Raw genomic sequence first — 15,906 nt, 5'->3', positions numbered from 1 at the left:
CACCCCAATCAGACCCAAACAGTCAAGCCCAAGGGAGGATAGATGACAATCATTTCATCGCTTCATTGCTGCTGCTCCCAGGCACACAGACGGATCTCATTCTCAGGACCCCCAGCCACGAGCAGATCCGTGATTGAAAATGTGGGTAATGTGTATCTAGTCTACAGTAATGTTCAATAAACCTTGTGGTGGATGGGATAACTGGAAAACCAGCTGCAGTTTGTGATTCAGAGAGAATAATTACCCTGGTAAAGGGAACTTCAGAGCATTTTGTAATGGCACAACGAGGCCACAGAGAATTGCAACTGATATGAAACTTCCAAGTAGAAGACCACAGCAATGAGCTGCTAACGAACTTAATGGGGCTCATTTAATTTAAACGGGGAAAAGAAGCCATGGCAACAGCATCAACCAGAGGGAGTCCACCACAGAGTTCCCTCTCTGTCTCTGCTGCTTTACTTGACAGTGGGAAAATGTCTCTCTTGAGGGTTTTTACCCAGTAACACTAGCCTGGGCTCTTAAAGAGGAACACCATGTAGCAAATAAACCTCCATTAGTCCCATCACCCATCTACACAGACTAAACTGCTTCCAGAGTCTCTCCATCCAAATATGCGGTTCTCAACACTTACCCTTACATCCAAGTCACATGACTATGTGGTTTCCATAAAAGCGTGTTTTTTTTTTTTAGGGTGTTGCCATGGGGGACATTAGCGAGGGTGTGAATGGACACAATTGGCTACAAATAAAGCATCACGTTCCTCAACAACACCCTCTCTTCTCATTTACTTTGTATTGAGTTGAAGCGAGTTTAACTAAATTATAGCCCTGAGAATATGATTATAAGTTCCAAGTGGTGTGAGGTCAACATCGCAGATGATAGACAAGGCTTGCCAATGGACAGGAGACAAGAACATAGGGAGCTGGGATTACGACACGAGGGCAGAGCAGAACTCACACAAGCCGACTCCCTGATCTGAAATGACTCTGTTCACCACTGAGGCACACTCCATAGCCTTGCCTGTCGGTCATGTCTCCTTCTGACTCATCCTCATACGACAGGTCCTGCAGCCACAACATGTGGATCAATGATATCCACTGATCATACCACCACAACAGATCATGCATGCAGCAGAGCAGTCAACAATAAATGTATCTCAAACCTGCTAGGGGAAGAAAAAAAGTGAGCAAAACACTACTGAGCTGTTAGGTTGGAGGTTGGGAGGTGAAATAGTTGCATGTTGTAAACTGCGACATCCCAGAGGGCTGATGTCTAACATAGATCTGTCTTGACTCGAATGGTGAATGACCTCTGACCTACAGGCCCACCTTGTATGATATTGCCCCTTGTAAAGTCATATCTCTGGTTCATCAGCATGAAATATGTGTCCGTGTAGATAACAGGTCACCCGCTCATGGGGGTTGTGTTGGGGGGAAATAGATAATGGAGAAAGTCCTTGTGTGAATGTGTTAAAGTGCTTCTGGCCGCCGAGGTGTCTCTGTGGCCCATGTCTCCCCTCTCTACAGGAGAAAGTGAACACACACATCATTTGGATAGATCATGATTGGATCTTACCATCAACCTTGTCTTTGTAACAACCTGAGTTGGCACAGAGACAAATGCTAATGGATAGTTATCCGTTTTAAAGACATCACTTGATTTCAAATCACGGCACGGGCTCGAACTGTTGTACTTGAATGCAAGGAGCCTGGTTTCTAAAATGAACTTTTTGGATACATCATTTGGATACATCAGGCAAACGCATGTTTTTTATTTGAACAGAGACAGAGACTTTGGTTAGCTCCAAATCAGTATCAGATGCTGATCTAACCCTTGATGGCTACATTGTCTAGAGGTCTGATAGCTACCACTATCAACTATTTTTCCTCTATGTTTATTTCTGTGGCAGATAAGCATGCTCCAGTTAAAATGTTTAGAATGAAGTATAGAGCCAATCCATGGTATTCTCCTGAGCTCTGAATTAATCAAGAAACCCAGCCTGGGCCAGACCTACTGGTTTAGCTACTGATTGGCTATTCTTCAGGCAGCTCAGAAATAGATGTACTTCATGCACTCCATTCATATACAGTACAGGCCAATAGTTTGGACACACCTTCTCATTCAATGCGTTTCCTTTATTTTCATGACTATTTGGTACATTGTAGATTCTCACTGAAGGCATCAAAACTATGAATGAACACATAGGAATTATGTATTTAACAATAAAGTGTGAAATAACTGTAAATATGTCTTATATTATAGATTCCTCAAAGTAGCCACCCTTTGCTTTTTTGTTGTTAATAAAATATATAATACTAATATTTAATATAATATGTGTTAATAATAATATGTTATTATATATATATATAATATTATTATTATATATTTTATTAACAACAAAAACAATTTATTTTATTAACAACAAAAAAGCAAAGGGTGGCTACTTTGAGGAATCTAAAATATAAGACATATTTAGAGTTATTTCACACTTTTTTGTTAAGTACATCATTCCACATGTGTTCATTCATAGTTTTGATGCCTTCAGTGAGAATCTACAATGTAAATAGTCATGAAAATAAAGGAAACACATTGAATGAGAAGGTGTGTCCAAACTTTTGGCCTGTACTGTATGTACTTTATTCACTCTATTATACTTAATTCACTCTATGCACTCTATTAATAGATCTTAATATAACTTCATTCACTCCATGAATAAGAAAGTTAAATCGTGTTATGATCTTTGATTCTGGTAGCAACACAGCTACATTTTGGAAAGCAGTTAAAATCACTGAAATAGAACACTATAGTTCCTCTACCTCTCCACCTCAACAAGTTTTATCCAGTTCTAACACTATTCCATATCTCCTGCAACTCTCTGTCTCTTTAATAGCTGCACTCCTGACTCATATTTTTAACATGACAATTCTCCCCAAGTGTGGAAAGCAGCCAATGTACTCCCAGTTGGGAGTTAATAAGGGGATGATCCCAGCTATTTGAATAAATCATATTTTGAATAAATCAGCCTTTAGTTTCATTACTTGGAACGACCTTCAAATCGTACTCAAATGAAGATGCTCTTGTGTCTATTAGTTGAGGTCTTGATAAATGATCTGTCATCCGAGTAATGTTTAACATGTTTGATTATATTGTGTAAATTGTTGTTGTACTTTAGATTTTTCAATGTTGTAAGCAGGGCTCCCCCTAAAAAAGAGACATTGGCCTCAGTGTAAAATAATAATAATAATAATAATAATAATAATAATAATAGTAATAATAATAATAATAATGAGGGCTGTCACATTCCATTTGACCTTTCAGCAGCCCTTCAGCAAGACCTTCTACATGAGCCGACACGTTGAGTTTCAGATATTTATCACCACTAAGAAAAGGAACCCCCCCCTCCCCCCTCACCCAATTAAGAGGACTGGAGAAACTAGCATCGTAGTACCAGACCTATGTTAAGGCCATTTAAGGACTCTCTGCCAAGGTCTAGTCAAGTAAATACTGAAAGCATGTCTGTCTCAAACATCCTATGCATGTAGGACAGATCAGCATCGGCAGTAAATCTTTTTAATGTATAGTACAGCCAGAGCCTGTAGAAACAGAATGGAACTTGTAAGTCTGTTAACAGTCAGCCATCACTAGTTTTCATTCAATCAAAGCAAGACAATTAGGTGAAATTCTCAAGATAATCATGAAAATTCATGATGTACAATAAAATAAATGAATAAAGTTTCATACGGTAGATAGACAAAGCTATGTACATTTTATATGTACTAGGTGTTCAAAGCCTTAAGTGTTGAGGGCTGGCTAATGACTTTTCAAGCCAGCTGGCGACTGAACTGCGGATGTGCTGCAGTGTGTGAAACCCAGGGCAGCCCCATATGCCTCCCCAATGGGGCGTTTGTCAAAGCCAGCGCTGCTTTCAGCACGTGTGTGCGCACACACACACACACACACACACACACACACACACACACACACACACACACACACACACACACACACACAGACTTCTCTGATGTGGCCGGTGCTAAAACAAGCCTGTTCCCATGGCTCTAATGAATCACAGCCGTCCCTATTAGGAAAATAAAATAAGGGCTTTTATGGGGGCAGATGAGGGATCAGTGGAATACCTACCCTTCCATCAATACAGTTTCCAGATTTTTCAGGTAGTAGATCAACTGCTCGCTCCCTCTGTCACTTCTCTGCTTACATTGTGTTGCATGGATCACATACTGTAAACCTTATACACCATTAACCACTAATATACTGTTAGCCTGTGCATTGTGCACGTGTGTTGAGAATGCACCCCTATTCCCTAGACAAATGAGTGGCTTGAGTAGTCTCAGTTGGGTTTACATCAACAATAATGCCTCTCATGGCTTCAAAGGAACGCTCTATTGTTGTCATACTCACCAGGAAGGTATCCTCTCTGTCTGTGGAGCCCTCTGAACTGTTTGGCAAATCTACTAGGTCACCGGAGGGAACGTCAAGGCTCTGAAATGTTATGAGAGAAAAATAGGAGGCACCATTTCTAGTATGTTTCACTTGAACATGTGAACCATCCTGGCAATGATGAGCCTATAGCATTTAGAGAGAGACAACAGCAATACCCATCTTTAATCACAGTCAACATTAAATCTTACATATTCTAACATTATATTCATCATTCAAAGCACAAAGCTTGTTTTACAGTAAATAAAAACGAACAAATGACAGAAAGGGTATTCAATGGTATTCTGGTTCATACCTCCTGTGTGTGGGGGGTCTTGAGGGAGCGTGGGGGTTTGGGGGCTGCTCCGTCACACACGGGGAGATGGAGGGTACAGTGGTCTCTGGCAGCGTCGGGGTCGCCCATCACAAAGGTCATCTGCCTCAGCGCTCCCTGAGGACCCAGGCAGCAGAAACCTGAGACTTTCCTCCCAGAGGTGCAAACATCCCCAAGACACACAGGAGGCTTCACCTTCCACCCTCCCTCATTACTTACTGGATCATCTGACTTCCCGTCTAATAATGCAGCTCCTGCATGAACTCACGCACGTCACAGGTAACCGTAGGATAGAGGCCATTCGAGTCAGTGGTGGAGAGGTAAATCATGCCGATCCTTCCCTTGACCATGACGATTCCACTCAACCTGCTGTTCCGTACCTTGACCTTGTGTCGTACAGTAATGGCTGAACTCATCTATCACAGAGTACTTGTGCAGTACCCTGATGTACAGTAACAACTGTAATTTCTAATATAGTAAGAGTAACTAATATACACTATAAGACCTTCGTAGAGCCAGACAAATATGGCATCCAGACCCCCGAGTCCATGATGAATTGGCACAGAGAGCATTGGCTCTGGATTGAATTAAGGTGAAGAGGATCTGGTTCAGAGAGAGCCTGTGAACCCTCTCAGGGATGATTTACTAGCAGCCAGTGAGGATGGCCAGATTCCTTGAGACTATTTTCATTTCATTGCTCAAGCTTTGACTGAATTCTAGATACACTCTCTGAATGTATAACATACAATATTACAACTGTAGAACCCCCCCTGTCCACACACACACACACACACACACACACACACACACAAACACTGTAAAATCATTATCACGGTACAAGTCAAGCGGACAGCTGTAGTCATTTGGTAAGACAGAGGTACAGGATATTAACTTCTCTCTACTGCCATCGAGTGGTAGGCAGACACCCCTGTCTGAACATAACGATTGCAGGAAATGATAATGACAGGAAACAATTACCATTCTGATTTCATCAAGAACACTGACAGAGAACACATTCTCTTTTCCATAATTAACACGGGGAGGATTCGTAGGATAGATAAAAGGGATTGAAGGAGACAATGAGAGGTTCGGGGTCGGTTAGTTATCAAACGCTTACTTCAAACGGAATCTCAAACCCCTCCAGGATGCCTCCCACCATCAGTAGGCCGTCGGTGGTAATGTCCTGTTCTGGGTAGGTCCAGTTCACCCTCTCCACCAGCACACAGTCCACATACACAGCCAGCCAGTGGGAGGACACCCCCAGAGAGACCTGGTGCCAGTGGCCATCGGACAGCATCTCCACTGGGAACCTACAGGTGGAAGAAGGGTGTTGGCTGTGTGGCCGGACTCATTCTGACAGATGAACAGTAGGAGACAGGCCAAACCATGAATCCAAAACGGAGGAGGTTATGTGAAGGTTATAAGTGGTGATGACAGACACGTATTCTGTTATTACTCATATCAAATAACATTGCATAGCATGTCTACTTTCACTTCTAAATAAAGAGCAGCTATCAATGTCAACGAGGGTAGAGAGTCGGGAGTGTGTCAGGGAGCCGTACTCATAGTGTCTGTGTCGCGTAGAGACGAAGGTGAGGGTGTGAGGCCTGAGGCGGAGCTGCAGCTGGATGTGACTGTCGGGGTTGAGTAAGGTCACCAGGCTGCTCTCCTCCTGCTGGGAGCTACACACCTCCATCAGCACACTGAAGTCATCTGCAAACCTGGGTGAGCGCACATAGACACACACACGCACACACGTGCACACATGAACACACGCACACGAACACACAACACACGCACACACACACACGCACACGCACACACACAGACAAACACGCACACGCACACGCTCACGCACGCACACACACAAACGCATGCACACACACGCGCGGTATACAATATTACGACCGTAATCAATTAATTTCCATTGTTGTATTCTCAATTCATATTAAGACAGATGAATGTGCTTATGAAACCATACAACCATACCTTGATCCAAATGCCTGCTGTGTGGGCATTGTAAGTGTGGCATAGAGTCCGATGTGAAGGGTTGGACATCTCTGGGTCCCCACAGATAAGGACACGTTGGTGGTGTTCGCTGCCACTCGGGACAAGTGCTCCAACAAGTCCACATTCTCTGCTCGATAGAACAGGAGACAGAAGCCATCCCTCACTGTAAGGTACTTTTACACGATACAGTACTCCCCTGGCCTACGTGATTGATTGAGCTAACGGTGTTTGCATTCGGTGTCTCATTCCCAACTCCACGCCCTTAACACCTTACCTAACTCTGGCCACTTCTGCACATGTAGTCCCAGTAGAAGGCAATGTAACTAGCAGGGCAGGGGTGTTTTTCTTTGGAACACAGTGGTTGAGAAATGATCTCCTAATTACTCTCATCCATTACTCAGTGAAGTGGACCTGCAGCGGCTCAGCATAGCAACAACCGTGGATGAAGGATGATGAACAAACACACAGTTTGATATATCACAGACACAGACCAAATGGTGCTGGACAGTACCGTGCACTGTGCTCCGACTCTCACTCTTATACAACATCTCTACCTCATGTAATCGTCTCTTATATACAACATCACTATGTCATGTCAACGTTCTCTTATACAACATCTCTACCTCATGCTAATCTCAGTTATCATACAGGGATACTCAGTTTGAACCCTGCAATCTTGGCGTCATGTGTGTACATCTCAGGCGGAGGCTGGTGCCATATGTCTCTGTGTTTAGTCTTGACCACCCTGCCCCGACCCAGCCCTTCCACAGGCCAGCACAGCCCAGCCTTGGGACCCGGCAGCCCATGGGGGATCAGATGGATGATCCTGAGGTGAGCCATGGAAATACATCAAGAATAATTAACTCCTTCTGCGTGATGCGCTTTACAATGGCCTCTCATTCACCCATTCACACACCCATTCACACACCAATGGCGGCAAACCACCATGCAAGGCGCTGGCCCACTCATTGGGAGCAATATGGGGTTCATTGTCTTGCCCAAGGACACGTCGACATGTGTCCAGCTGGGGTTCAAACCGCCTATCTGCCGACCTTGCGATCATTAGATGCCTCCTGCGCCACAGCCGCCCCCTATATACTGTATATAAAGTTTCATATAGCCTAAACCTTCAGCGTTATTCTGAACTAGCTATAGGATTATGCAACCCATTCATGTCCAGCCCTGATAATGGCTCTATAGCAGCGGGTAATGAGCTGGGTAATGAGAGTGTACATAAAGACCCCAATGCCCTGCAGCAGGGTCCCCTCCATCAACGCCAAATGTCCCTATAGGATCCATTACTTGGAGTTCTCTCTGCTTAGCGGATGTAGGCTACTTACCGGAGGGGCTTTTTTCCTGCATGTGTGTGGTGAAAACACTCATTTTACCTGCAGATCACGTTCATCTTTCAGCGTCCTGTCTCTCACGCTGCCCGCAGTCTCCGTGCAGGACGAGTGGACTCCCGTCACACATGACTACGCTCTGATAACACCATGAAAAGCCTGCCGTGAGCCGTGGTCAACATTCCACAACTCAGCGAGGCATGTATACTCCACCGTACAGCACGCTACTGAGAGGAACAAGGTGCTGAAAACCACTTATGGTTTTACATTCCTGCATGCGAGTATTTCCGTCTAATCCACTGTTCACTGTATGTATCGTCATGCTCTATGACTGTTGTGACTTTATTTACATACATTTTGGGGGAAAACTGAACTGAATGTCAATCCTGAACCTGAGATTTACAGGTTAAAACCCAATTCACCACGTATTGAACGTAAGCAACAATTGAAACCATGTGCCTTCCACTAGAAAAAGGTGTAGCCTACATGACTGCCAATAAATAATCATAATCATATTCTAAAATGTAGCTGTTCGCTGTTTGGACCCAATCTTCAGACAGAAACAGGTAACCCGGATCTATCTTTCTGGCCGAGCCAGCCGGCGCTACGAGGGGAAGGCGGCTCTTTTAAACAGCTCAATATGACAAGGATAACACTGTGGGAAAACCGCCAGTCAGACACATCAGATATGAGAGAGAGAGATGGACATTTCAAAGCAGACAGAATGACTTGCATCCAGGTGGGAGCGGAAAAACCCTGACAGGCATCTTGAGTCCATGTGCTGAAAGAGGAGAGAGAGGAGAGAAGAGGAGAAGGGGAGTTGAGGAGAAAGGAGGAGAAAGGAGAGGAAACCACCATTGAGGGAAGGCAGGAGAAAGGAGGCAGCTTCTAGCACACAGCTGAATCAGCACCAATCAGACAGTGGTGTTAAACAGTGTTAATCACACGGTGGATCAAAGTACCCAGACAACATACAGTTAGCTCTACAGCACATCTTTAGAGCATGACCTCATGATGACTGTCCAATCAAACCAATGAACAAGTTTCGAAAAAAGTCTGCCAGTTGGGGGGAATTAAGAAACAAACGATTCAATTAGAAATGTCACCCTATAAATTATAAATGTCACCCTATAAAAGGTACCTTCCAGCAAAAAGCAAGCCAGAGAAACCCTATCTGGTCTCATAGCCTTTCACTGTGTTTAACGATACTGGCACACAGTCTCTCCTGGCTAGGTTCCAGAGAGTAGTGAGCACTGAGCAGCCAGATGTCCGACGGCAGGCAGGCCCCGGGGCACCGCGTGGCGGGAGAGGGCAGGAGGACAGCAGCTGCATTATCAGTGCAGGAAGAGGACAACATCTAGAACTCAAGCAGTTTGTTTAACCACAATCCTCTGGTGTAGACACTCAGACTGAGAGAGATTGAAGATGAGGGGGGAGGGGGGGAGGTATTGTGTATGCTCCTCTTATAGAGACGGAACATGCTTCAGTTGTCACGTCTGTCTGGCAGTGAAGTGTAGCCAGCGAGGTAGAACTCTGGCTGTTGCTCCTAGAATTACTTCGCAAACCGTTGAGTATACCTACCTAGACAGGAAGTCAATGTTCGGTGCCAAAGAGTAATCTGTGTCCATTGAGCTCGGAGGGTTTAGTAAGCCTTTGGGTCCAATGTCTGGCTGCAGTTCCTATTTAATGGACAATTAGCTCCCCCCACGCTGGTTTGTGTTTCATTTACATGGACAGTTAACTGAAGTTCAGTCTTGGGGGAGCAATTATGAAGGTCTGGGGAATAAGACGGAATAAAAGTCAGTTTCCTCTGTTGTTTCTCCTCCCCATAATTGTGCTCTTAAAAGGTAATCAAAGATGGATTGAGTGCAGGAGATTTCCTTAAGGGATTGCTGGTGGGGTCACAATGGTAATCGTGTACTCAAACACAGCCCGTAAGAGTCATGCCTCATGGTAAGTTAAAACCAATGTTCATGTCTTCACAAAAGATTTGCAACTCCTCAGTGCTATAGGAAGACTTACCCACAATGCAGTAAGTATAACGCTGAAGCCGTATGATAACTCTGGAGGTTATGTCCCAACAGGACATTCTTGACCCCTCTCCAGATGATCATATCGACTGAGGGCCTTCTGGCGACTGAGGGCTGATCACGCATGCATTAGCTATGAAAGGTACGGGAAACATCTTAGGCTTGCATTGAACTTGCGGTTTGCTATGCACCATTACCCAGAATAAGATAATGTTTCATATTGCCTGCTCAGGCATCTTCTTTACCTGTGACCTCTGAACTCCCTCAAATGTGACTAGCACTTACACAACAGCATTTTGTTCCCAAATTCTCAACATTCTCTTTCTTTAAAAGGTACTCCCCTCAAATATTTTCTCATTTCCCTTTTCGAGAAGAACAATATTTTAAAACGAAAGGGTAACCCACCATAGCAACAGACACCCGACACCTCTGGGCATAAATGACATTGCTTGTTTTCTAAGAAAATGTTTGCAACAAAAGGCATTACTAGTGAATCATCATTAGTGAAACGACATAGTTCTTAAATGCCTGTATTAAAGCACAAGTCAGTGGTAAATGGAGAATAAGGAATAGCAATTAAGCAGGCCACGGAGATTTGCCCTGATAGGACCTGAACCCTGTCCTGTTTAGTCCATCAGTGAAGGGTGTTTAGGGCTCCCAGACTGGGTTCATGCTGGGTCGCAGCCCATCTATCAACTGTTTGCTCTGGCACTCCTCCGCACTGACCAGCCTGTCACACAACACAGACACAGACAGCCCAGGGGAATCGTCTGGAGTAGGTTTGAATTTGGCACCCTTTCTAGAGTTAAGTCTATAGTGAAGATACTCCTCATTCTTAAGATGTACTGACTTGTACTGTCACTTAACATGTAGAGTACAGCACCCCTTATTCTCATCATGTCAGTCAGAGAATCCCCTGCTGGAATCCCATGTCAGAGTGAAGAGAGCGATGAGGAGCTGTAAGTGCTCTGAGACTAATCGAAACAAACTGCCATTTTATTTTCACAGGTGTCGCCACACTTGGGGACAGGACATTGAACGTCATGTTTCACACGTGCCTCAGTGCTGTGTGACTGCTGAGACGTAGCAGGAACACTGGAGGCCTCTCCATGGGCCTGCTGTGGAGCAGAGGACTGCAACAGGAGAGTGAACATCAGCTCCACATGGTGTTAACCAATATCAACATACAGTGTTTTCAGATTGCTGGCCGAATGCTAATCTCTGCTGATACAGTAGTTGAGGCTTCTCTCAGACCCAGTATCCACAAAATGTTAGCGACAGTAAAATAAAACTTCTTACTAACTTCTCACCAGCCATTATTCCTACAACCTTCCTTCGATCTACTGTTTTAGAGGCGTCTCCATGAGATGCTGTACGGCGTTTAATGGATACACTGTGCCAAAGTGAAGAAAGGCTGCAACAACTTTGTTCCGCTGAAGTCAAACAGGAGACCGGTGGACGTTGCTGATATTTCAGCGTCTACCAAGTGGAACAGAACCCTCACGGGTGAGGGCCGTGCAAGGAAAACAACCCTGGCTGACACTTCTTCAGCACATTTCAGACATTTTTTTTTCTCAAACAACAGAAGAATGGATATAAAAATATTATGAGTTTCGTTCCCAGACTCCCTGGAGAAAACGTGATTCATGTCGAACACACACAGGGTGAAGGAGAATTCAAGATGTACAAGAAAAAGGCAGAAGAAAATACAGTACACCCACAACTAATTTTCACACTCCGGTAGTTGTCCCTCTGTCAGGATAATTAGTGACGCATTTCCCATGCAGATGCCCAAGATACCCATGCCAACTTGGTTCCCTAGAAGAGGCAGGCCTGTTCAGCAACACAATTAATTTGAGTTGACGTATTGTATTTCTCTTTTAGAAGAAGGCCCTTTTCTCTACTATAGCATAGGTTGTACTATACTGTAACTGTTAAGAAGCTTAGCAGAACTATACGACCTGGGTAAGAAGGTTCTATATCCGAGACGAGCGGCCCTCCGGTGGCGACGACTCAGGGTCAAAGTCATCCTGGGCAAGCTCTTTGTTGAGAGACGGGATCAGAGGTAACTTACGGTAGGAAGGTGCACACATTCCTCCCCTTAATGAATACAGGGTGCTCAACACACATGCAGGCCGGGCTTTGACATCTCCCTGTCAAAAGCATGTTGGACACTTGCCAGACATCGACCCAGAGACACGGTATGTTGTTGGAACGAGTTCAAATATCCATATCTCACATCAACATTCAGGATGAGATAATGTCAAGGTCGTTGAATTACTATCCATTACACACAGCATTCATGTGGTTAATGGAACTATAAGGGCTATATAGGTGCTGATATGCAGGGGCCCTACAGTAGAATCTTGATCATAGGCACTAAGGGGGGGGGGGGGGGGGGGGGGCTTGCAACCCCCACTGTTAAAGGAGTACTTCACTCAAATATCATTTACCACCTCCTCGACATCCTAATGACGTATATTTACTTCCTAAAGACAAACTTAGATTTAGGCTGTAATGCCCAAATAATGATATTTTGGAACCATACACCTTTTGGTGAATTGATGATAAATCAATACATAGCCTACATCAAAATGTGTTTTTTTAGTAAAGTACTAAAGTACCCTTCAAAGAACATTTGATATACTGTATCTAAAAATATCAATTACATTCCCCCCCCCCCACACACACACACACACACTAGCTGATTCCGGAACCTTTTCTGGCTCATACCGATCTTGATAAACACATTCCTAAAACACATGACTCAAATGAGAAATCATAGAGAACACCATGGGTAAAAACACAGGCCTCCCACCGACAGAGCTGGCAGAGAGCCTGTGTTGTAGATTGTTACAGGACGTGACCTCTCATGTTGACACACATCGTTTCCGTGCTAACACCCAGCTGGCCTTGTGTATTGTGTCTGCTCCTCCTCGGGGGCAGGCGGCCATGTTTCACAGGTCTGGCAGCCAGGGGCAGACTGCTCCGGCATTACAGCATGTCTGCAGCCGTGCCAGGACCCCCTGACGGCTAGAACCCGCCCTGGCCACGGCGCTGCCCGTCAGTCTTAGCAGACTGAGGTCAGAGGCAGTTAGACGGCCAGACAGCGGAGAACTGAGAGAACTGCTGAGACTACTCCACCGGCTACGTTTACAAGAGTGAAACATCTGCATCATTACACTACAGATTCCTCACATCAACTGTACCTACAATAAACAGTCTCATCCCAGCTTAAATTGGATTTGGTAAGAATCTTTTTCGGAAGACATTTGAGCTGGTGAGAGACGACAGTAAATAATGACTCCAACCATCCAGCCCATAATGACCACCTCCCACGCACTAAGTTACTGTAGCGTAGGACAGTGATTCAGACAATCCCCAGCCCTATGTGTTCTCAAAGCAAGGCCGTACAGTGTACCTGAATGCCTGTACTGTTTCAGCCAAATCCATCAAATGTTTTCGCAAAGTAAAGCAATACTCTGCGTTTGGCATCAATAAAGGGAATCCAGGGAGGGGGTACGTGCCAACATTTCATATGTTTGGGACCAGTGTTATTTTCAGTTGGCTCTATCCTATGATTTCATAGAGGTCACAAAGTGGCCTACAGGGAAACTAGGGGTGGTCAGAATGAAATTATGTCATATGGTATATATTCAATGCTATAAGGCAGCCAGAGTGTCTGATATGTGTCATTGCTGTCGGCCGAAAGCCATTTATGATAAATTACTGTATTTGATCTCAAGGTCGTAGCACGTGGAATTCTGTCGGAGAGCAGTCAGGGAGCATTATTAACCACAACAGATCTGCCTTAATCTCCAACAGGCCAGCCCCTGTCTGCTGTCTGCCAGGCTAAATCCATTCAGCACCTCGGCTCAGCCCAGTGTTGTTCTTGGATATCCTGGGCTCTAACTGTGGCCCGTAATTGAAAAGACACTGCAGCTTTTAGTGGGGCTTTTCACAAGTCAAACTCGTGTTTGGAGAGCCAACTCACTGACGTCAGGAAGCGAGACCCCGAGACCGGGAGATAGCACTAGAATTCAGGTTAAGGAGGGTTTAAGTTAACAAACCCAGAGAAAACAGTGGTCCGATGGGAGGAGATCAACTACAGTATGAAAGTCAACTGAAAGCAAAGTCAACTGTAAATAACTGAATGAATACATAGCAATATTTTTGTCCTTTCCACAAGAGCATGGTTAATTAATCTAAACATTGCCTTGGATTCCAAATGATTACCATTTAAACAGATGACTCAGAACCATTTACTCATTCTAAGAAGCCATGTAAATTCCCAACAGCAAGCAGCTAGGCCTATATGCAACCAACTAACAACATAAAAGTAACACAACTCAACACAGTACAGTATGTATAAACAGCATTACAATACATCTCAGTATAGTCAACCATCTTCTGTACACATTCTGACAATATAATTGTTTCATTCACCATGTTTAACAGAGAAAGCCCTTTCCAAACGTCCTTTCGTTATGAGTCAGACCCCATCTGACAATCCCTCAGAGTGTTGAGCATGTTCTTGTTCTTCTTGTCCACTGGACATTTCATTAGTTCTAAATGGACCAGACATGAGGTTCCTACAGTAACCTCAGCCATTACAGTTCGGCCAGGTGTCCCATAAAGTACATTACATGCTGTCCAGAATCAGACACACAATCAACAGGCAGACAGGACTCTCCTCTGGACACGTAGTTATGGTTATCAAGCCAGGATAACATTAATTACTGTATGTCTGGTATTCAGACCTCATGTCTGGCTTTGGAGAGGTGCCCCCTAGACCCAGACGGCGTGAGACAAGCCCTTTGATCTGCACTCAATGACACGATATGGGAACAGAGAGCAAACAGATCATGTTCCTGTTCAGACTCCATGCTTATTACAACATGACATCACATACTGTTCATAGATGGTCATTACACTGGTGTCCCAGACTAGGGGTGGGCATCAATGATCGACGATCGATAATTGATCGATAAGGATCTTGGTGGATCACAAAATATTTTGATCGATAATCATTAATACTTTTTATTTTATTTTTTATAATAATAATAATAATGGAAATTAGTTAGGCTGGCCTAACTGTCACCAGATTGCGTTCGTCTCTCACCCCTGAACATGTTAACATGATAATCTTTCTGAACAAGAACCAGTAGGCCTGCCGCCTACAGTCTCTCGCTGGAGTTTAAATGTAAGTTAAGCTGGACGCTCTTAAGGACACTAACGTTTTCAGTCATCCTCCTATTTGTGAGTAACTGTTTTTTTACTGCTCCTATGGTGAGTTACTTATTTTCTATATTTTTATTTATAACGTAAAATGTGTTTTTAAGTTAAACAATTTAGGCTACTCACTGCCTTGTTTAAGAGGATTGTTATCTGACTGTAGTGTCTAGTTTGAATGTGAATGAACGAATGTGGGCAATAGCAACACAAATAACGTTTTTTCCCCAAGGAAAACATGCTTGTTATTTCTGCCCTATTTTTTTATTTTATTTTTTTATGAAAAAAAAGCTTATCAATTAATCGATAATTTATCGTTAATTCTTGCGATTATCTAAAAAAAAAAATTTGCGTTTGCCCAGCCCTATCCCAGACCAAAGCTTCAATCATATTTTCCATAAGACATTAAGACTTTGGTGTTATGTCCCAAAGGTATGAAATATGAAACAATTATTCTTTCTCTCTTGTAAAAGTGCTTTCCTCCGAGATTGATATGTCCCCATTGTGCTCTCAATACTTT

This window comes from Nansenia antarctica (genome assembly GCF_963989245.1).
Source record: "Nansenia antarctica genome assembly, chromosome: 5".
In the NCBI taxonomy this organism is placed as follows: domain Eukaryota; kingdom Metazoa; phylum Chordata; class Actinopteri; order Argentiniformes; family Microstomatidae; genus Nansenia; species Nansenia antarctica.
This window is presented reverse-complemented; position numbering follows the sequence as displayed.